This window comes from Canis lupus, chromosome 12 (genome assembly GCF_048164855.1).
Source record: "Canis lupus baileyi chromosome 12, mCanLup2.hap1, whole genome shotgun sequence".
Classification (NCBI taxonomy): Eukaryota; Metazoa; Chordata; class Mammalia; order Carnivora; family Canidae; genus Canis; species Canis lupus.
Window position 1 is genome coordinate 62,532,841 of NC_132849.1, and position 23,367 is coordinate 62,556,207.

The 23,367-nt window shown below is 41.1% G+C and overlaps 1 long non-coding RNA gene across 1 annotated transcript; it reads right to left on the bottom strand.

Annotated features, from left to right (window-relative positions):
* Positions 1 to 19,722: 19,722 nt before the first annotated feature.
* Positions 19,723 to 23,356, bottom strand: LOC140600772 (uncharacterized). The gene is made up of 3 exons (XR_012003944.1): positions 22,960 to 23,356; positions 22,126 to 22,262; positions 19,723 to 21,589 (listed from the first exon to the last, which is right to left on the bottom strand). It is a non-coding gene; the product is annotated as an uncharacterized lncRNA (long non-coding RNA).
* Between the last annotated feature and the right edge of the window lie 11 nt (positions 23,357 to 23,367).

Here is a 23,367-nt window from a genome sequence, read left to right on the forward strand (position 1 = left end):
GAAGAGTGACAATTAAAAAAAAAAAAAAACATTTTCCACATGATCTTAGACTTTCTCTAACACTTTAATACTCATTCACATTTCTCCATTGATATTGAGCAAACAGTATAGGCTGCTCGGAAGAAAATCAACAGATTGATTTTCTGTCCCTGGCAACTTTGGAATACAGTGAGAATATTGAAAATAAATTTCTTTCAATTGAAATAAATAACTTCATACAGAATAGATCAGGGTCCACCTTAGAAACATCACGTAATATGTGGAAACTAAATACTCTGTTCACATACAAAAGCAGTATTTTTTAAGTTATTGCAGCCCAATATAAAGTTCTAGAAGCTTAAAGAAGAGTTAGTATGTCAATTGCTCATTATAAAAAAAGGAAACCGAAATAAAGAGGATGGAAAGTTTTTTCTGCGTTAATGTGTTCTCAGTGACTAATCTTGCAATAGTACTTTGGAAACATGCTAAATAATAGTAGGAAAAGATTACTGAACAAAATCAAAAGCAACAAGAACTTAGCCTCTTTCTTCATCCAAGTCAGGAATGATCTGACCTTTTCCATTCTCTACAAATCCCCTGTGTCCTTACATTCACTATGAGATTTTAAGAAAAAGGATGCTTGTTTGACACTTTACTTTTCTGATGGTAAATTATCCCTTTCAGGGCTCAAAACAAAACTCTCTCGGGAATTGAAATTAAAATATCTCCATTTTACAAATGAGGAAGCCAGAGTTGAGGAAAATGAATGGTGTCTTTTCAAATTTTAGAACCTTGTTTCCATGAAAAGAATCCTTAGCTTTGGAGAACGCAACTTATAAAAAGAACAAGAATCTGTAAATGCCTATCACTGAGTGAAGGAAGCTTCTCTAAAAAGGCTGCATACTGTATCATCCCAAGTACATGGCATTATGGAAAAGGCAAAACTACAGAGACAGTAAAAGAATAGGAGGTTGTCAATGGTCGGAGGAGGGGAGAGACGAATGAGCAAGTGTTTCTGTCTGCTGTACTGTCATTGTGCAGACTTCATGTGCATTTGTCAAAACCTACAGAACCTACACCACCAACAGTGAGCCCTACTGTAAAGTGTGGACTTTAATTAATGCAGTAGACTGAATATTTGTCATCCACTCCACCCTGCGCACAAATCCATTTATGGAAATCCTAGCTCCCTTCCCCCCTATGATGGCATTAGGTAGTGGGACTTTTGGAAGGCAATTGCATCTTAGGGGTGGGGCCCTCATGAATGGGATTAGTGTCCTTATAAAATGGACCCTAGAGAGTGCTTTTGCCCTCACTCCTCCATGTGAGGACACCACAAATACGTTGGACCCAATTCAATTCAGATAGAATCCTGAACAACATGGGCATCACTCAGATATGCGCTGAAATCACTGTGTGTATAGACAAAAATCAGAAACAAGCACTGGAGGGAAAAGAAGATATTTTTAGATTTTAAAACCTGCTCTCTACCATCTCTTGCCAAATAGGATATAAAGTCCATGGGGTTTTATTTCAAATTGTCTCTCATTGATTTCTCGCTTTAAAAATTTGATTAAAAGGGTGTTAGCAATATTTTTATAGCCAAAGATAATCTTGTTTGGCTAAGCCATATCATTGCATTTTCTTATGTGAAAGGTGCCAGGAGCCTGCGACCAGCTCTCCCTCGCACTGTGTGGTAGTCACTCACGCTGAAACTCTGATCTCTCCTTGCAAAAATGTTTTTCCAGGTAGACAGTTTCCATTAGTGGTTTAATAAGTTAACATCGACGTAGCTCTCCTTGTTCTTATTTCACTTTAGAAAAAGCACCATGTTCAAATAATTCCTTCTCTAGTCAAAGCTTACCAGTCCAAAAGCAGAAGACTTCTGAAAATAACGGCTTTTGTTTTGCTTTGGTGGCATTCTGGTGCTTCTTCTGCATTTGATTCCGTTGCCCCAGAGCTTCTGGAAGGTGAGTGGAAGGTCAAGGTTACTTTTGGGGACTTTACCTGTCTTTTTCTGACTCAAGCATCCATCTGAGAAGCAGATAGCATGGCACAGTTCAGTTAGTCTCCTCTCAGGAGGATTCTGGTGTCCAAGTTGTAGAGAACGCTCCACCGATGTTCAGATAGCACTTGCTCCAGCCTAGCCATGACTGCACATTTGGGGGAATCCTCAAAGGTAAATTATACCAACTGCTGGCCTCCCACAGCGTGTGCTGCCCTTTGGGGTCTCCAGTCCTTCCTGAGTCCTCTACATTATGGATCTGAGAAGGAGCACCTCTGGAGCCCTTCTTATTGTGATCATTTTCCATGGCTGGAAAAGTAATCCTGACAATTTTCTGGGCATTGTATCATATTCCAACATGATTTCAGCTCTAGTTCCTCTGAGATTATAATCTAGTCCATTGAGAACGAGCAGGATTAATTGCTTCAATGAGGAATACATCTCACTTAAATATACAACTCTTGGGAATCAATGCTTTCTACTCTGTTGAAAACTTCTTTGTTAGCTTTCTTGACACAGACTTTGCACGCTTCTCACAGGCCTCCCCGATTCAAAAGGAAAGAGTATTGCCTCTCACATTTAAGTTTAAGGTCCTCTGATACACTCGCCACCCCTCTTTCTTATCCAGATAGATTCTTCTCATGTCTCCACTTGTAATAGTATTTATTTGTGCATCCTCACTTCTATCTTTAAACATTGGTTAATTCATATAATACAACTTAGGCTAGAAAATGAGATGTCTACTTGGTGTTGGCCACCCCCATAGACAGCATCTTAGTTACATAGTCAAATAGAGTCACATGAACCCAAGAATTATATTTTAAGAATGAAAACTTTATGAGAATGACAAAAACCGAGCTATTTAGAGTAAGTGAGTCTGTGTCCTGGAGAACTGCAGCACCGTATTCTATGCACAAAAGTACAAGGATTGTAACATGCCTCATCAGCCTTAATTCCTTCTCCTGAGCAGGCCCGATGATCAAATGTCTCCAAATACTGCAACTCTACATGAGGAAGGTCCTCTCATATGCACTCCATGATCTTGTCTTCAGAAACAGATGGAACATATGCTTCTTTCCCTGGGGTCTCTATTGCTGGATTTTAGTCCCCTGTTCGTTCACCTCCTCCATGATCTGACTCTGTGTTGCTTTTGATAAAGATGGTCAAGAAATATTTGTTGAGAACCTAGTATGTTCTGGACATAGTTGGATGCAGTGAAGACAAATTCATGAGCCCAACAGACAAGTCTACCATCATCCTTCTGGATGGCAGAAGGATGGCAGAATTCTGGAGGGCAGAATTATGAGATCTGTATCAGTGTTCTGATATTTCCATGTGTGTGTGTGTTTTCACACTGGGCTACAGTAATATATGTTCCAGTTATTCATAGCCCACTATTGGCAATAAGCCTACATTTACTCTGAAATTCCAAATTTCAGAGAAGACTTGTAAGTTCTTTCAACTATGTGTATCTTTCATCAATACAGAGGCTTTACTAGTTAGTATAATAAATGTTAGATTTTTGCCCATCAAGATAGGGGCTTGCAAATTAACAAAAAGATGTTAGAAATGAACTATAATAGATAAAATTATCAAATTGTGTAGGTTAGCTGGACTATCTCCGTGGACTTTTCAAAGACATTAGCAAAATATAAAACTCTTGTGAGGCCTATAGCCTCTAAACATAGGATTGAGTCCAGTGGCTTGGTCCTGAATAATCTTGTGTCTGGTCTTTGTTTGGGAGGATTCTGGCTAAAATCTCAGTTTTCATTCCCTTCCCTGGTGGTCATAACAATGTGTCTCTTTAACACTATGAGCTGCTTCACAGCAGAAGTTGTATCTTATATTCATAGTCCGTATGATGCTTTAATCCAGTACAAAGTGTCTAACGTATAGTAAGCCAGGGTTTATTATATGAGTGGATAAGTAAATGAATGGATATCTCTAAACATTATTAATCATTTACAAGTACATTGATAACTCTAATCCAAATTACTAGGTTGAATGTGTATTGGCATTAGCATATTCTCGGAATGTTACTTTATTACTAGAAGAAATTTTTAAACATTTTAAACAAATTCTTGAATAAAGTTTTGTGGGTTTTTTTTTTTTTTAATGTAATACAAGAAAAACACCTTAAAATTTCTGGTTAATTGATAGTTCTGTTAAATTGGCCTCCAGATAACCGGAACAAGAATTTGTCAGAATTGCTTCCTTTTGCTATCTCAGTAAAGCCACTGATAAAGCATGTTGCGTAAAGCCAAATAAATAAATAAATAAATAAATCTGTTATCTTCCTCATTTGAGTTTGAGTTGAGGAACAAAGGGTTTCAGCCAGTTTGAAAATACTAGCTAGTATATGCATTTGTCTCTCAATTTATTGTATCCGAATTTCAGAGAGAAAAAGCTTTTTCTTGTTTTTTAAGATTTTATTTATTCATGAGAGACACAGAAAGAAACAGGCAGAGACATAGGCAGAGGGAGAAGCAGGCTCCATGCAGGGAGCCCAATGTGGGACTCGATCCTGGGTCTCCAAGATCACGTCCTGGGCCGAAAGCAGGCACTCAATCGCTAAGCCACCCAGGCATCCTGAGAGAGAAAAACCTTATGGAAAAACCAATTACTATTTATCTTGATACACATCCCTCCTCACCCAGGAAACACATTTTGCCAACAGCTAATATCTACTGTGATTGATTTCTGGCAAATCTTTCAAAACGGATGATACTTCAATCTTTAGAAGGCATTTTTTTTTTAATCATTTAACCTCATCAGAAGCAATAGAAGTTCTTAAAAATAACTTTTATGCCAGAAGTTGAATAACTTTGTACAGCTTGTTTTTGTTTTTACCAGAATATGTAGAGAGAACTTAATGAAGTGCCATATGTCAAGTCTGGAGTCAGATTAAAAACAAATAATTAAAATATATCCTTTCTCCATCAAAACAGATTGTGATATGTTGGTAGAAGGAAACTGGATCTGACATGTCATGTTTTGACAGGTTTTTTTTTTTTTTTTCAAGAAAATCAGTCATATTGTTAGAAGTATTGTATTTGAAAGTTATATTTTCTTCCTGTGGAATGCCAAGTTTTAAGTCATAATTAATCTAACCTGCCACATCTATTAACCTGCCATAATGAAATAAGGAAGGCACATATTTGGGGACATATGGGAGTATCTGAGGAACATTCACTTGGCATACAGACATCAAAAAGTAAAAGAAATGTTGAGAGGTTTTATGTGTGTTGATGGCAGTTATATATGTGTGTGTGAGTATGTGTGTGTGTGTGTGTGTGTTTGAGCATTGCACATTTCTTCCTAAATTCATATTGATTTTAACTGTGATTTTAACAACAAATTATCCCCCAATGAGGATGGACATTTTCCAGTGTTTTTGTTTTTGTTTTTATTTTTGTTTTTATGAGAGGCTGATAAGTTTTTGTTGAAATTTTTTAGCATTAAAACACAACACTGCAGGCCAAATTTTAGGCCAAATTATGAAAAAGTAAGACTAGACCTTCTATAAATAATGAGATTTCTATTCTTACTTCTAAGAATGGCTTAGAAATAAAGCATCTCAAATCACCACTCTGACCAGTCCCACCTGGAGACGCACGATGACATCTTCACCAGGGAAGAATTTAAACACATGACCTTGGCACAGAGCAAGGGCTTTTCACACAGCTGCTCCCAGCTCTAAGTGAGCAGTAGGGCGTCTCAGCAGGGGAAAGCAAAACCCCAGGGTCTCTTGTTAAGCAGACTTCACACAGGGAGCTTAATGAGCCCAGAAGCTCCAACGGGTCACACAATGAATAAAGATGATCAAAAATAACAATACTTGCTGAGAATGAAGTTTGGGAAGCTCAGAGCACTCAGGTCAGTGCAGGTGGCATCATCAGAAAGCTGATTTCTCATCCTGGATCACTGAAAACCGTTTCTGTGGTAGCACACGCTCTTTTGGCTGGGTGAAGATAGGAAGGTCACGAAGAAAGCTTTTCAAACTATTAGTGTTAATTATACTTGTGACAAAGACACACCAGGATGGGCCAGATCTCCGGTTGGCAAGCTTGTGTGACAGTATCAGAGTTCACCTGCTCTTTATAAATAGAAGCACTCGCCTACCATTTATGCTCAGGTGGTGAGCATCTTGGCTCTACCCCAGAGATTCCTTTTTAGCTACTTTCAGGAATTATCCCCCAGCTCAAAGCCTGGGATGTGTCTTATGTTACTGATACAATTGTCACTGTCCCCTCTAGGATTTGGTTGTCAGACTGATGAAGATCATAGAGCCCATGGACTTTTCTCTGCACAGACAATCTCGTGAGCCACACGTAGAGAAGAATTGCACAGTTTGTAAAACATTTGGGGCTGGGAGTAAGGAAATTTGGTTTATAATTTAGGCTCTGCTTTTAACTCATGTGGTGACCTTTGACACCTAAATATCTTTTATCTCAATATTCTTCTCCCTAAAAATGAAACTTTTGTCCCACTTACTTGAGAGGATTATTGAAAGGATAAATTGATGGTATTATTGCCTCCCTGTGTGCAAAACAGGACAAGAGTGGGTCCCCTAGCAAAGTGGGATGGATTGCAGGTGGGGTGGGGGGATTTTGCCGTAGAGACTGAGGCACATACTCAAGCCAGGCTGGTGCTCAAACTGCAGCCCTTCTTGTATCACATGACAATAAGTTAGATTTTTTTTTAAAGATTTTATTTTATTCATGAAAGAGAGAGAGCGGGGCAGAGACATAGACAGAGAGAGAAGCAGGATCCATGCAGGGAGCCCAATGCGGGACTCCAGGGTCACTACCTGAGTCGAAGGCACATGCTCAACCACTGAGCCACCCAGGTGCCCCTGAGCTTCTTTACCTCTCTGTGCTTCTGTTTCTTCATCTGTCAAAGTACCAATTGCATAAGGTTCAAAATATAAGCCATTTGAAGTGCTCTGTATGCCCACATGTTGCATATTGGGGCTTCTGACTAGCATTCCCTCTATATCCATGAACGTGTGCCTGGACAGTGAGATTGATGCCTATCAACACAGGGCTCCAGCCAGGCCTCTTCAGGAAAGGGAAGTCTGGGCAAACACTCAAGGGGAAGTGAGACAATTAAGCAAGCAGATCCTCTCAGGGAAGAGTTTTCAGGAAGAGAAACAAGATAAGGAAAGGCCTGAGGGGAACATGCCTACTCTTCATGAGCCAGTATCAGGGCCAGTGGAATTAGATGGAATGAGGGAGGGGAAAAGTAGTCTGAAAGGATAGAGGATGGGGTCAAGGGTAGAAGGAGAAAACTCCTCTGTGACTTTGATTTTTTTTTCTCAGAACTCACTGTATAGTTCTAAGCATAGGAATGGCACCATTTCACCATGTAAAGGACTTACAATTTGGCTGGACCATGGCTATGCTGTAGCCCCACAGGAATCAAGGGAAGAGGAGACAGTAGCTTCAGGCACTATGGCCAGGAAAAAAACAGAGAATAATAAGGAATGGCTGGTGTCTGTTCAATGTGAAGTAGATCCAAGAGGATGAGTGGATGGATGAGATGCAAGAGAAGAGAGAGAGAGAGAGAGAGAGAGAGAAGGATCAGGAATGACTAAGATTTTTGGCCTGAACATCACAGCAAGACTAGCATTGGTGTTGCCTGTGATGGGGATGGTTGGGGCAGAACAAGTTAACGGGGAGAGATGAGAGCCCAGTTTAGGATTTGTTGTCCTGAAGGGTCTGCTAGGCATCCCAGCAGAGATGTCCAATAGGCCGTTGAGTATGGAACTTGGGAGAGAGGCTTGAGCCTATGGGTTACATGTAGGAGTGGTCAGTATATAAATGCTGTTGAATGTCAAGGGATCAGACAGGGTGGCCAAGGGAGTGAGTGCAAACATACAAGAAGACAAACAAATGCTTTTGCATTTTAAGGCTCCTAGATAGGACTAAATATGCAAGAAGTCGTGACTATGGTAGTCTGGTATTACTCAGAAAGTCAGTGAGTACTGATGTCAATCAATAATCTGCCAAACACATTGCAGGAGACAGGTGAACTATATAACTCACCTGTATACAAAATTATTTCCGTAGACCCACGATTCAAAATTACATCGTGACAGTCACCTAGGGTGATGTAAGTATTAGTTTTATGGGGAAAAACCTCTCTATGATCTTGCAATTCCCTCCTGGGAATTATATCTAGTCACAGTTCACTTCTATTAGATGGTTGCTATTCAGTAGTGTCTTCCTGGAGCTCACGACCAGGGGAAAAATTGTCTCTTGTAAAGAACTGACAGCTTTTGGGCAAAAGATGAATAAGATGTATCTCCTGTTGAGTTTCCTTCCTATGGCTACTACTGAACTAGTTGGCAAGAGTGGTTAGGTGCCAACCCTCTACCATTGGACCACCAGACTTCTCAGCCCCTCCATCACCAACCAGCACTGGGGCACTAGGTCACTTCACTTTTTTTTTTACCTTAGTTTTCTTACTTGTAAAATAAGGGTGATAGTCATAGCTACTAAAGCTGGGGAAAGGATGAAATTAAATAATATGCCCAAGACATGCAGAAGAAGAATTGCTGAATGCATATATCAGGCAATGTAAATCTTTAGCCATCATTAATGTCAGTACTACTATTAATAGGCAATATTTATGGAAATTTTACTGCTCAAAGCATTGTTTTAAACACTTTCTATAGAGTACCTGATTTGGTCCTCTACCGTATAAAATGCCCTCTGTTGTTATCTCTGTGTTATTCATGGGGCAAATGGAAAGGGAGAATATCATTCATTGCTTTCTGTACCTTGAACTTTTTACCACATGTTACTTCTCCTTCCCCAATTACTTGACTTTTATTACTTAACCATCCTGAATTAAAGTGTTGTCAGAAAAAAAATTCAACATGTCCTCAATGAAGATTAAAGTAGAAATATAAGAATGTTGTTTTAAAACCCCATAATTTTCCAAATCACTTGAAAAAAAGGATTATTATTGGGTTTTTTTAGGATCTTTTACTACATAATTAACAAATTTAATGTATTTAATGTATTTAATGTATGTAATGTATTTAATGTATTTAATGTATCAAATTTAATGTATTATAACATTAAAAATAACTAATTCAGTGCCAGGACACGTGAACTCTACCAGCGATTTTGGTGCTAGCTCTCAGATGATCTACAACAAATTGTTCTAGCCGTACGGGGTCATTGCTACTCACAGTGTGCATCTGTGAGACACAGGAGCTTGGGTGCAAGTAACTCAACACACTTCTTCCCTCACTGTAATATCATTGTCTGGAAAAATGTTACCTGAAATAAACACATTCCCAGTGATATGGTACACATACCCCTGGGGCTAATGCCTAATCCCTTATCAAGGTGGTAATAAATACTCGAGAGTTGCCATCCCAGTAGTCTGTCTGTGGACCACATTTTAGTGATGTTCCCCTAGACCTTTTATCATCATACATAAATGGAAGAAAAGATTCTTTTGCTGGTAGGTTCAATGACTTATATTTGTGAGAATCTGGGTGTAAAACCATAATCACCATTCTACTGATGCGAGAAAAGTCAAGAGGAAGTCCTGCCCCTTACCCTGACCACTTGAAAATGAGAAAAATAACATCTACCCGTTATCCTTCCATGTCAAGCTCATGACTCACATCCACTGTCCAGGTCTCACCCTGGAAGGATCATCACCTAGGGGAAGAAGATGCAGCTGTTCAAACCTCACGGCCACTCACTGAGTAGGGCTGAGTGCTCCCTCTTGATCTGCTTGGTGCTCCCTCTTGATCTACATCCCACTGGCTGTCACACTTATTTATAGCATGTTAGCTCTACTGTGTTCCTCCTTTTATTTTTTAAAGATTTTATTTATTTATTCATGACACACACACACACACACACACACACACACAGAGGCAGAGACACAGGCAGACAGAGAAGCAGGCTCTATGCAGGAAGCCCGATGTGAGACTCAATCCTGAGACTCCAGGATCACACCCTGGGCCAAAGGCAGGTGCTAAACCGTTGAGCCACCTGGGCTGCCCTTGCTCCTCCTTTTAAAGGAAAGCCCGTTCACATAATCACAGAAGCTGGAAGTCTTTGGGAGGGAGGCTTCCTTTTCCCTCCTGAAACCGGAATGACCCAGCATTGGAGGTTGACAGATCCCACACGGAGAGTGCTCTCCATCTAGGCAGAACCAGTGTTCACCCATCAAGAAGACCCACTGTAGGGTGAATGTCAGTCAAGGCACTGGATAACAGACCATCACACAACTGTGGTCCCCTGGTTAATATCTTAAAGAGACAGGGCTCAGCATGGAAGCAGGAAAGGGCTCAAAGATGCTGTTCTCTCCACCCACCCATGGATAGGATTCTGCTGCGTAATCCACAGGAAATGGAAGGAGAGGAGAAGGAAGAGTCTGTATAAGTCACAGTGAGATGGCAAACTCATCTGGCATATTCATCCCAACGGAAGGCACAACTTAGCCATCTAATTCCAAGAATGAATTTGGATTTTTGCCACACAAGTGGGCATCTAAATCCTAAGCACCAAGAAGGGAGGATCTGTGTTGTCAGCATCTTCATTGTCACTGTGGGCATTTCTCAAAGCAAGCATCCCTTCCTTGTCCTCTCCTGGATCACTTTTTTTTAAAGATTGTATTTATTTATTCATGAGAGACAGACAGAGAGGGAGGGACAAAATCAGAGGGAAGAGGAGGCTCCCTGCAGGGAGCCTGATATGCGGGACTGGATCCAGGGACTCCAGGATCATGCCCTGAGCCAAAGGCAGATGCTCAATCACTGAGCCACCCAGGTGCCCCGTCCTCTCTTGGATCTAGCCAAGCTCTCTGGCTTGGCCTTCAGAGTATGTGCTGTCGCAACACAGTTCCTATGAAATGGATCCTCACTTAGTGCTGCCTTGGTAACTTAGGGGGAAGATTGACAGTGACTCAGCACTCGCCTCCTACCTGGTTTTGTACTGGGTACATTTGGTGTATTCATTCTATCTTACCGGACACTCTTGACGATCCTGCAGGTGTTGGCCATCAAATCAATTGATGGTGGTCTTCAGGATCTGCATTCACCCACAGAGAAGACTTTGTCTCCATAATGATTCTAACTGATGTGTCCCAGGTCTTATTATTGCCTATTGTTTACCAAAACCTACATTTATTGCCCTGCCTACTTACTTAGTCGTCCTGCATAATAGTCTTTCCTGAATGGTCACCACAAGGAGCTTCTATGAATTAGAGTACTTGCTAATGTCCATTTAGGACAGGAACCAGGATGTTAGTGCTATACTTATACCCCAAGTTAACTCACGTACTGTATCCTAAGGAACGAGGACGTCCTGGCCAAGGGTCTGAGGAGACTGATATTTATAGCAAGTCCCAGGGAGGCCAGCATAATTGGTTTCTGAAATATCTATCTTCAGGACAGGAGTTACCAGGGAATCTAATCCCTTCTCACCTCGCCGGCAACCTGGGAGCACTAACAAGGAAGTAGCCGCCAACCAGGAGGCCGGAGACACCTGTTGACTCCAAGTGGCGCAGGAAGGGGAGGCTAATTGGGTTTGAGGTCTAATTGCTCTTACGCTTTAGGGCTTTCAGCTGCTGTTGGTTTGGATGCCAATTAAGTTCTTATTTCCTCTTTCATAAGGAAAGTCTTCTGAGGAAATGATGGTTTTATTTCTTTTCAACGTTGCCTGTCTCCCTTATTGACCTTTTGTTTTATTGTGAGCCACTTAATACATTGTTGGCTGGCTGAGAATTATGCTCGATTCCTGAACATAACTGAGCTGAATGATGCCCCTGGTGAGACGCACCGAATCTGCCCCTTAAACTTGAAGCAAGAAAATGTGAAATAAGGAAAAAACTAGCTCCCACTTGTATAATTCCTTATCACTTCTGAACAATACAGAGAACGATTACCAACCCAGACAAGGCAAAATGGGGTTTGGGGGATTTTGTTTGTTTCTCTTTGTCATTTGTTTGATTTGCTTTATTGAGACTCTCAATGGGGGCAGGGGAGAGGGGCTGCAATGGTTCGCTGTCCCCCACAAAACTGAACTTCCAGTTTTGACACTATGGAGAAAATAAAAAATACCCAAAAGAAGAATAATAAGTAATTTACTTGAAAAGTCACATACAATCACCTCTAATGGAAACAATATGTAATATTTCAATAAGTCACTAAGCTTTTTGCTATGAAGGTATGATGCTAACTTTTCATTCTTACATGTTAAAAAATATTTTAATGTGTTTAGTTTTTTAAATGCACTTGGCAAGGATGATCTGCTCTTCCCTGGGCCAATCAGTGTGCCTCACGTTTGCATTTCCCATGCTGCAAGCTTAAATACCATCACTGTGTATACACATCCAGATGCTGGACGCTGCTCTTGTGGCGAAACTCTATCAGCTCACATTCCTGCCTTCACCCGTTGGTGACTCTGGCTCCCTAAGAGCAGCTAGGGGAAAATATAGGACATTATCAACATTCTAATGCCTTTTCTAGGACAGGGCAGGGACTTATCTCATTGGTGAGACTGAGGAAAGTCACCTAACCTCCTCTCAGCCAGTTCTGGTCCCCCCGTGTCCGTCCCCACTTCATCTGTTCTGTACACCAACCAGGGCAGACCCACCCCCTGGTGGAGCCATCTGCCCGAGGTTAGGACATCTGTCACTCAGGATCCAATCAGAAAGTTTAACAGAAAGAAGTTAATAGAAAGCATCACATCGGTGTCACAAGGTGAGACAAACAGGCCTGAAAAGCAATAATAAGGAAATTGGAGAGGACTCTGCTACCCTCTCGGCTAGAAGAATCGAGGAATGAAGGGAGGAAGCCCCCGAGGATGGAAGCTATGGCCTCAATGGTTCTGTCCCATGTCGCCAGCACCTGAGAGGATGCAGGTGCCTTCCAGAGGTGCCTCATGGCAAAGACAGAAGAGGAAACCCCCTGACTTCTTCCTTCCTTTGACCTTCTATTTGAGAATCACAGTGGCCGAACCAGTCCAAAGCAGTTGAGTGGGAAAAGAAAGGCATGGAAACCTCTAGTATTCTTTGAGATTCAGGAGAAATCAATCATATTCAGAAGAAACCTGCCGTCTGGTTTGGACTTGAAAAATAAGAAATATAAGAAATGTGTGTATTTAGGAATGAGTAAGAAAACTAAAGGCAAGACTTATGTGTGTATGTGTGTGTGTGTGTTTCCATAACTGGATTATACAGCGGTCATCTGGGGGCACACCTGGGTTTTTGTTATAAGGATGCACATCTATCGCAAATTAATTCTCTTTTTCTAGTTTGATGCTTGCAACCTGCTGAATTAAAACAAAGAAAGTCAGGCTCGGTCAAGGCAACTTCGAGACTTTAAGGAAGAAAGTGCTTTTTCCAGAATTGGTTTCCTCCCTGGCTCCATTCAAAGACCGATAGCCCTAAGCCAAGTTTGTTCTTCAGTGGCAGGTCTCCACAAAGCAACCAACAAAGCCACACATGGATGTTCCCTGTCATGTCTCCTCACCCCACAGCGTTGGTGGGCACTTGGCTGCATATGGTCATGGGACAACGACTGTAGTTTGGCCCTCGGTTTTCACTCCCATCGCCTCCCCTCGGCCAATGCCTACACCCAGGCTTACTATTTTCTATCCCTACTTTGAGTAAATGGAAGCAGGCTTCAACCAGAAAGACCCTCACTGTACCATTCAAGAAGAGGAACAGAGCTGCCCAGTGCAGGTCCGACAGACTCTGCTGTGCTTCCTGGACCAGACCCCCTCTGTCTTCCTGTTCTGCCCCTCTGCTGTGGCTTGTCCACGTGATTGCAGGATCTTGATGGATCCAGCAGCATCTCATTGCATTCTATCTTTGTTCCAGTTAAAGAGCTCATCCTGGAAGCCATAGCTAGAGACATCTGCTTCATCCGTTTAGCCAAAACGGGTAATATGATTATGCCCACTTGTAATGGGGCTTGGTGTCAGGGAAGAATTGTGGAGAGAGCCCAGTAATATCTCAAAATTGGGTTGTGTTTTTCTAATGCTTTATTATAAAAGTGTTTCATTACACACAGAACTTAGAAGAGCAACACAATGAACAGTCATACACACACCACCGAACTCCACAATTAACATGGGTTATATTTGCTGTATCACTTACCTACCTATTTTAATCTACCCTCAGGTCTCCACTAACCCATCTTGTTGCTGTGCCTTTCCTTAATGAACAGTGATGTTGGATGTCCTTTCAGAAGCTTGCTGGCCATTTGCATGTCTGCTTTGCAAGCACATAGAGAACGTATGCCTGTTCTGTTATTGGAGTGTAGCATTTTGTAGAGTTGTAGAGTTAGTGACATGTTTTGGATATCAGTCCTTTATGATTTATATAGACAAATACTGGCTATTTGGGACTCAAAGACAAATAAAATGGATTAGATCTCTATATAAAACATGTTTTAAATCTTTATAGAGCTAAGTCAATTAATGATTCCTATTTCTTTCCTGAACAAATTTTGAAAAATATTTTCTATCTTGACACTGGAGCCCTATCATGAAGTCACAAAGTCCCAGGCAGGCATAGTGTTAGTTTCTTAGGGCTGTTGTGACAAAATACCACAAACTGGGTGGCTTAAATAGCAGAACACTATTTTTTTTTTGTATATTTTTTTCATTGTAGTTCGATTTGCCAACATACAGCATAACACCCAGTGCAGAACTATATTTTCTCACAGTTGTGGAGGCCAGGAAGTCTGAGATCAAGGTGTTGATAGGGCCATGGTCCTTTTGAAGCTCTCCTAACTCCCAATGTTTGCTGACCGCCTTTGGTGTTTCTTGGCTTATGGATTTGCCCCAGGCTTTGCCTGTGTGTTCAGATGGCATTCTCCCTCTGTGTGTGTACAATGTCTCCTCTTTACAAGGTAGCCAGTCCTATGGAAGTAGGGCTCACTCACCCTGATGACCCCATCTTCGCTAATGACGTTTGCAAAGAACCTATGTCCAAAGAATGTCACATGCACAGGTACTGTGTTTTTCTTCAACGAGCAAGAGCAAATAGCTCATAGCAGAACAGTGCACTAAGTAAAGAGTTTGTTCATACGGACAAGAATAATGGGAGGAATTAGTATGCTTTGTTGTCGGCCAAGATCAGGGAACAAAAGAATAGTCCATGGTCTAATTCATGTTTCAGTAAAGTAGTAAAAACGAAAAAAAAAAAAAAAAAAAACAGAAATGTGGAAGTGGATGGGTGGGGAATAGGGGGAAAAAGATAATAAAGGCTATGTATGGAAGACAGTCATCCTTATTACTCAATGCTTGTTAAAAACCTCTGGATCTCATGATTCCATCCTAAATCCAGTGAGTGGCCAATGCAATTATTTATGGCAAAAATAAGTCTATATTAAGATACCTCCTTATTCACAAGATTCTCCCGGGCCGACCAGCTGTCAGGGATGGCTGCATTCCCACGGGCCATGAGTGACTACTTCTGACAGGAAACTGGGGCCTTCTTACTGATGAAATATATATGTTTAAAACAAGGTTCCTCTGAACTTATGCATATAAGACTGATTTTTATGACACAACCAGAAACAAACTGAAACAAAGAAGTAACAAAATAATAATCGTAATGAGAATGAAAAAAGGCAAATATAATTATCCTCTAAAATATTTTAGCCCACAATTAATTTTTCTAAGTAAAATTTCACAAGCAATCACCACAAATCTGAACATTTGCTCGATCATCTGGTTGGCAAGCACTGTTGGATGAACAACTGAAGGCGGGCAAAAGGCCCTTCCAGCATAGCTTGTCTGGACTCTGAGAGATTTGGGGCACCTCCTGTCGCTCTCCAGACAACATGTCTTGTGAACATGTGGGAGAAATGTCAGAGAGAAGGAAGAGCTAGAGAGAGAAGACTGAGATCCTGGCTCAGAGAGAGCAGAGTTAATGACTCCCGACAGTGACCTTCAAGATGCAAGAGTCTGTGTGACCCTCCTCATGTCTCCCCCTGAAGCAGGGCCACTCTCCATAACACAAGGGGAGTTCAGCTCCAGTGGTGCATTGATGACTCACCCTTTATCCTGCCTCCCCTACAACTCAGGCTCAGAACAAAAAGCACATGGAGCCTGCATACCGTTGCCTGTCAAAAAGCATTTTCTTTCTCTCTCCCCCAACCTTCTCTGGGTTTAAGAGATTAAGGCACACAAGAATACAGTTTATAAGGGATGCTTTTTATACCACAATGATATTCCCTCCTAGAGAACAAATCTGGTTGCATGAAATATCGAGATATTTTCTGATCAAAGAAGCAGATGGAAATACGAAAGAGTCTCTTTACTGGACTCAACCTCACTAACCATCTACCTGTCCTTGATATGTCCTAAATGGCTCACTGGAATACACTCTGTTTGTGGTTAAGAATTAAAGAACATTTCCTCACTTCATTCATATGAAGTCAGGTTTATGCTAGTATCAAAATTGGTTAGAGACATTACAAGAAAAGTAAACTGTGGACTGATAACTTTGGTGATATTGATGCAAAACCCCTCAACAAAATATTGTCCAACTGAATCTTTGATGATAAAAGTAGAAATCAATAACAAAACACAGTAACCAGAGGGCCCCAGACATGTAAAAAAAAAAAAAAGTATAATTCTAAATACCTCAAAACTGAAATAAGAAATCACAATGACTATTAAAAATATTTTAATCTAATTCTGATAATGATGTTGCTTGCATATCACAACTTTGCAGTATGCTGATAAAACAGTACTTAGAGGAAAATTTATAGCCCCAAATGTACATTAGAAATGCATAAAAATTTAAAATCAGTCTAATTTTCACCTTAAAAATTTAGAAAAACTAGACAAATCAAAATAAAATAAAAAGAAGAAAATGATCATAAAAATAGGAGATTGATGAAATAGAAAATAAACATAAATGGAGTAAGTCAACAAAACCAAAATTGATCCTTTGAAAAGATTAATTCAGTTTAGAAGCCATTGGCAACATAGACCAAGGACAAAGACAGACAAGACAAATTACCAGTGTCAAGAACGAACATGGAAATACATCATTAGAGATTCCAAATACATTAGGGATTCCATCTTTCCTATGTATTCAGAATACTTGACTTCAGCTGTTCCAGGGTTAGTTAAGTAGTTTAATTATTTTAGGACACCTTGTCCTGGGTTGCTAAATGGCTGCCACAGCTCCAGGCATTACATTCTCAAGAAATTCAAAAGCATTTAACAGCACTGAGACTTTCTCCTCACTTGCCCTCTTATTGAAAGGAAAATCCTTTCCAGAATTAAGCCCATAGACTTCTTTTTATAGGTCATCATTCCTTCAATGGTGGTCCTTCAATGGACATCAAGTAACATGACGTCAAAGTTTCCTCCACTGTATTTGGAAATCATTCAATCCAAGGAAGAAGGGAGTAATAAGTCCTGGGTAGACGACAATATTCTCCATTAGGTTTAGCATTCTGCTCAGCTGCATGGACAAATATATGCTCTCTTTTGCAGAAACTAGAGTCGGCTGTTGGTTATTTGCAACTGAAATTGTGCAGGCTAAAACAAAATGGATCCTATTTATTCATTAGTATCTGTCCTTGGAAATCAAAATAATGAATGTACTAGCTACAAGCCACTCACAGTCATTAAGTAAGAAAACATTTGTCTTTCATTTCCAACCATTTCTATATCTGTGTTACTATACATATTTATGGATAATAAAGTGACATTTACTTTATAATATTTTATAATGCAAAGGTTCCTTTTATACTCTGGTATGCCTAAACATGTACACAGGTAAATAAAATATAGCTCTATTCAAGAAATAGCTCCAGATGCTTACCACGGGCCGGACACTCCGCTCTGTGATGCATACACTGGTCTCTAAGAGCCCTCAGTCCATAACTTGCACAAAATAATTCCAATTTACTGAAGAAGGTACTATGTTGGAAGTGTAGGGAGCTAAAAGTGAACAGACAGTGATCCAAGAAGAATTGGAAAAATGCTGCTGGAAGAGATACATTGGGTAAAAATATACATCCTGATGGTTGACCATGTGTTTTTCTTGCTATAACTTTACCCAAATAGAAACAGACACTGACTGATGTTATGTGGCTCATTCGTGAATTATACTGCCTGTTTATGATGGAAGCATTTTGGGGAATGTTTACCCTAAACTGGGTGGTGCACAAAATATTGATGTTATGATTGAATCAGAAATGCATTTGGATCCCCTGAATATCATATAGTTGTTTCCTAAACAAATCTGGCTAAAAAAAAACATCAAAGATATTTTTGAGAAAATATAACTTGGGAAAATAAATTCAGTCCAGCTGACATTAAACTCTGCTCCTGTCAAACCAAACAGGATTTTAATGTTTCTTGCCTGTTAAGTATTAGTGAGGAATCTGTCCAAACAGTAAAAAATAAAATCCCACAGTCATTAAATCAAAGTAATTAGAACTCCAGTGATGGGTGAAAGTGGAATCAGATGTTCTCTCTTACTGGGAGCCATCCATCCACTGGGGTATTTGAAAATCCATGACTTCAGATGGAGAGCGAGTTAGATATTATGATAGAGGAATTTTTTTGTGTGTGTTCTGCGGGTCACACTGAGCTATATTTTTGGCTATTTCATGTAGGAAATGAATTGTATGGCAAAATTAGATTTTCAGAAGCCATGTGCTGATCTTTCAATTGCAACCTGTCTAACTGAGCTGCGTACACATCAGTAATCCCCAGAAGCTGTAATATATTCCTTGTAAACTGTTAGTGTGGAATTCTTCTCCAGTTTGGGACTCTGGTGTATTTTACTCCCTCATTCCTATAACAGGGTGGAAATTCTATTAACTATGCTGTGCGTTGTAAATCACCTCCACCAAAGAGTAGGGTCAGGTGCCAGCAGAAGCAGCAGCCACAGATGCCTCATGAATCAAAGGAGTACTAAATCCTGAGCTAATTGGTAGAATGGCTAGTGACTTTCTCTGTTAATTTTAACATCTCGAAATGTGTTTTTTCGCATCTACTTTTGATCCTGGGTTACACTGAATATTGGAGACTATACAGTATAAATAAACTGACAGAACAGTAGGAAAAAACTCCAAAAATAACTCAACAAAATGGGCCACCTCGTTGTGTTAAATATAGAAAGAAAAAAAGAACATAATTTCTCAATGATTAAAAATATTTGGGATTAATAGCAACGTTAATATACTTTGCATTTCTAAGTCTAATACAAATAAAGAGAATATTAATTCCAATCACGTATTGACTCATCACTACCTGGCAGGCAAACTCTTTATGCTTGTGGTGCAGTGCATCCTCCACGCCTCACAATGACGCCTAAGCATTATTCCTCCCGCTTTACAGATGAGGAAATCACGGTCTTCCTAATTCCCATAGGCAACTCACCAAACATCACACGTCTGCTAAAGGCGATCTGGGATTTGGAGCCTACACTTATAGAACCACAAAGCCAATTATTTCAGCCAGTCGATTCCTCCACCCATCAACTTAGAAACATGACCTGTCAGAAAAGTTTGTCTCCTAATACAGTAGTAGGATGATGTTATCAATAGCAATTTTCATCCTTTAAGTTCAAACTATTATATCATCATTTTCAAAAATTCCCATTTCCATCAGTAATTTATCTCCAAGGCATTATTAATAACAATGACAGTTTATAGCTTATTGGTGTTCTGGGGGACAGTGCCTTCTGCAGGTAGGGACAGTGAAGACCCCACAGGGAGCTGATGCTGTATTTTCAGCATGCCCACCTGATGCCTTCTCGACGGTCACTCACACTGCCTCCCCGTGACACAGGTAAGCCGGCCGGTGTAGGTAATGCAATGGTTTCTCTCTTCTTCTCATTACATTGTCCCAAGTCCATAATCAGGGTGGTGGTGGTGGTGGAGATTCATGAAAGAGTTGGGCAGGGCATTCATGACACCGGGGAATGGAGCCACCAACTCACATTGTTCTGACTTAAAATTTCCACAGTAATGTTTACCCTGTGGGTAGTTAGGATATTGGCCTTGAAGAGCCCCCTGACTCACCCAAAAGCGTCTCCTAGAAGGGAGATCTTGTTAGCGTGTCCCTCCCAAGGCCCCCAGGAAGGAGCCAGAGGGACAGGAGGGTATCATACAGAAAGACTACCCTGTGCCAGCATGTTTTGTTCTCACAGTAGCCCGGTGACATATACTAATAGTTAGAAAAGTGAGTCTTGGTCTGTCCCTGCTCCTTGCTCAAAATCACAGACCCGTGAAGGTGTCAAAATCTGAAGTCCAAGTAAGGCACCTGGCGTCCCTGACAGTAGACAGAGCTCCTGTAGGAAGAAAAGACTTTGTCTAGCACAGTCTGGGGGGAGGGTAGAGACGTGGGTACCTTTCCTCCCCTCACCTCGGAACATTGCCACAGCTACACAGGGTTTTCTCACCTCCACCGGCTACCTAAGGCCGAAGTGACCTTGGAGAGAACGTGCTGGCAGGTGATGAAAGGAGCCTCGGACACCAGGATGCGATACAGACAAAAAAAGGTTAGAAGCCGAAGAGTCTGAGAGCACCTGGCGCCAAGGTAAGGAGTCCCACGACCTTGGGTGGCCCGTGGTGGTGGCAGTAATGACCGTCTCCGTTTAAGAGGGTGACTGTGCCCCCTCATGCATTCAAGAGGATAGAAATACGTGTAGCACACTCTGCAATTATCTTTATAAAAATTGAAAGTTTTAAATGCTAAAACTTTTGTTGCCGGAGACCTCTTCTGCAGGCAATCTCCTCGCCAACTGATAGCAGACAAACAGGTGGACAGGGTGTTAATAAGCCAAAGTCATGGTGGAAGATGGACATTGGCAGTTGTCTGCCTTGCGTGCCCTTTTTACTGAATTGTCTCCAGTCGCACTTTTCTCCCAGAGCATCAACTGGTAATGTTATCTGGAAAATGCCTTGAATTTTGAGTAACACAGTCAACTACATCAGGGGTTCATCTGGGACCCTCACCGTTTGTGAGTCCCGTGTTCCATTGAATTGCACCCATTAAAAATGAAACAATCTCAAAATACACACAAGAAGGAGAACAATGAACATGAACTTCCCACCCCAGGGTGCAAATACTAAGGTGCAGGTTTTAAGGTATGTCTTACCATTTTTTTTTTCATATTAAAGCAACATCATTGTTTTGATTGTAGCCACAGTCTCTTATATTGATATAATCGTTATTACTTAAATCTCATGAGTTGTTGGTCTCTTTAGCCACTTCGTTTTCATTGTTCATACTGGTGACTTATTTGCCACACGGAGTTCTTGACCTCAGGATTTATTTTGGAAGCCCAGTCGCACAATAGGTCACTGGCTTTTGAATTGTTTAGTAAAAATTGAAGCACGTAGCATTGGCTAGGACTCTGTAGTTGGAAGCATGCACGTTGTGAGGACACAGGCTGGCCATGGACGGAACACGGGATTAAGTACACAAGCAGAGCTGCTCCTACCCAATACTCAGATTCTCGGCAGGGGTTTCTTTCTGACAGGGTGGTAGGGTGTCTCCTCACAGAGGCTGTGGGAAAGGCGGTCTGTTACGAGTCCAAGCTGAAGTTCTGGAGGGCAGCTGAAGCTGAGACCGAGCAGCTGTCCTAAAAGCAGAATGGGGATTTAAAAAAGAAAATTGAAATCTGGAATTAGATATGGATGGAAATCGAACTATCCATTGCCTGTAGCCAACAAATGCTGTTCCTTCTGGCTTGGAAGTCTATGTTCTGGTAAATGGCAAAGCCATCCAGTCGCGTCCAGATATTAAGTCATTGTTATGAATTCACAAAGTAAATGTGGGAATGAGAATTGAGTTTCAGCTCAGATGGGATCCTTCTGGGGGCTTTCTAGGAAAGCATGATGACATATTGTGAATGTTATAAGTTGTGTGAGCTTTCCAGAATTATTTCCACTTTCAGAACACCTCGTTTTCCTCACCTGTAAAAAAGGGGAATTATAAACATGGCAGGACGATGTAGATGGAAAAGGTAAGCAGGTAAGGAAGTGGTACAGTAGTAGTTGACAGAAGATGCTAATCCCAGGCCCCTTCTCCTTAGAACGGAGCAGTTGCTCAGGTCTTAAGTCTGGTGTAAGGTACGTGCTTCCTTCAGAATTTCCAACCCGAATCTCAGGCACTCACATGGTGGAAGAAGTGGAGAAGGAATTCCTTGGCAAACTCTTCATCTTGGAGTTGGATTCTTTGGATTCTCAGATGTCTGTCTTGCCATAAATGCCTGTTCTTAGTGGCAGCAGGAGACTTGTTTTCTTGCCCAAGTCCTAAAATGCACCAAAAGTGAACCAAAATAAACTCAGAAAAGGGAAAGGGAGGGAAACCGAAATGGAAAGAAGTCAGACAGGGAAACAAACCCTGAGAGACTCTTAACTCTAGGAAACAAACTGAGGGTAGCTGGAGGGTTGGGGGTGTGGGGAATGGGGTCACTGGGTGACGGGCATGAAGGAGGACACGTGATGGGATGAGCACTGGGTGTTCTATGCAACTGGTGAATCACTGAGCTCTATGTCTGGAGCTGATGATGTCCTGTATGTTGGCTAACTGAATTTAAGAAAAAAAATAAAAAATACATAAGCTCGGAAAGACAAAAGGAGCAGATTCCCAGCGTCCCTGGCTGTGCGGCCTCCTGAGTGCTCTGGCTCTGCTGCTCCTGCTGCTTGTGTTTTGCTCCATGGGAGAGTTGTGTTTTTTAGGTCTCCTAAACAAAAACCACTATATCCTCTCAAATAAATCATAAAGCCGCACACTTTGTGGCCTGAGGGTCATGGATTTGAAGTCACGAGGCAGAAATGCCACGTGCAACAGGAGACTTTTCAGGTCGGATCCTATTTGAATTGCCTAGATGATGGTCTGTGCCCTTTTCCTCAACACATTGCTCAACTTTTGGCACCTGTTTTCCATTCAGGAAACAGAGAGGTTGCTTTCTCAAAGGCTGTCCCCAGGCTGCTACCAGCATCTTACCTGACACGCACGTCTTTGTATGGTGAATGCGACAAATTCTCTTCTGCTTTCTGTTGTATATATTTTTTTTGTATGTATCTTATAAATGTAACCAATTAAGTGTCGAAAAAAATGAAGCATAATTAAGTCTTCTATTAAGTTCCACGAGTACTTTATTTTACCTAATTTAGCATCCTCATTAGTTAATGATATATCATCTCTACTGTTTGCCTGGAATGTTCAAAGGACAGTAATAATGCATATGCGCAGAGGTGGGGATTAAGGTGCCTGGATTCTAATCTTCTTCTGTTTCTTGTAACTATGGGAGCAGGGGACATGATTTAAGATGAGTATCCAGCTTTCTTCATCTCAAGATGGGCATCCGGAGTTACTTCTTCATCTGCTTATTGACGGCTTGTTTGAGTGCAC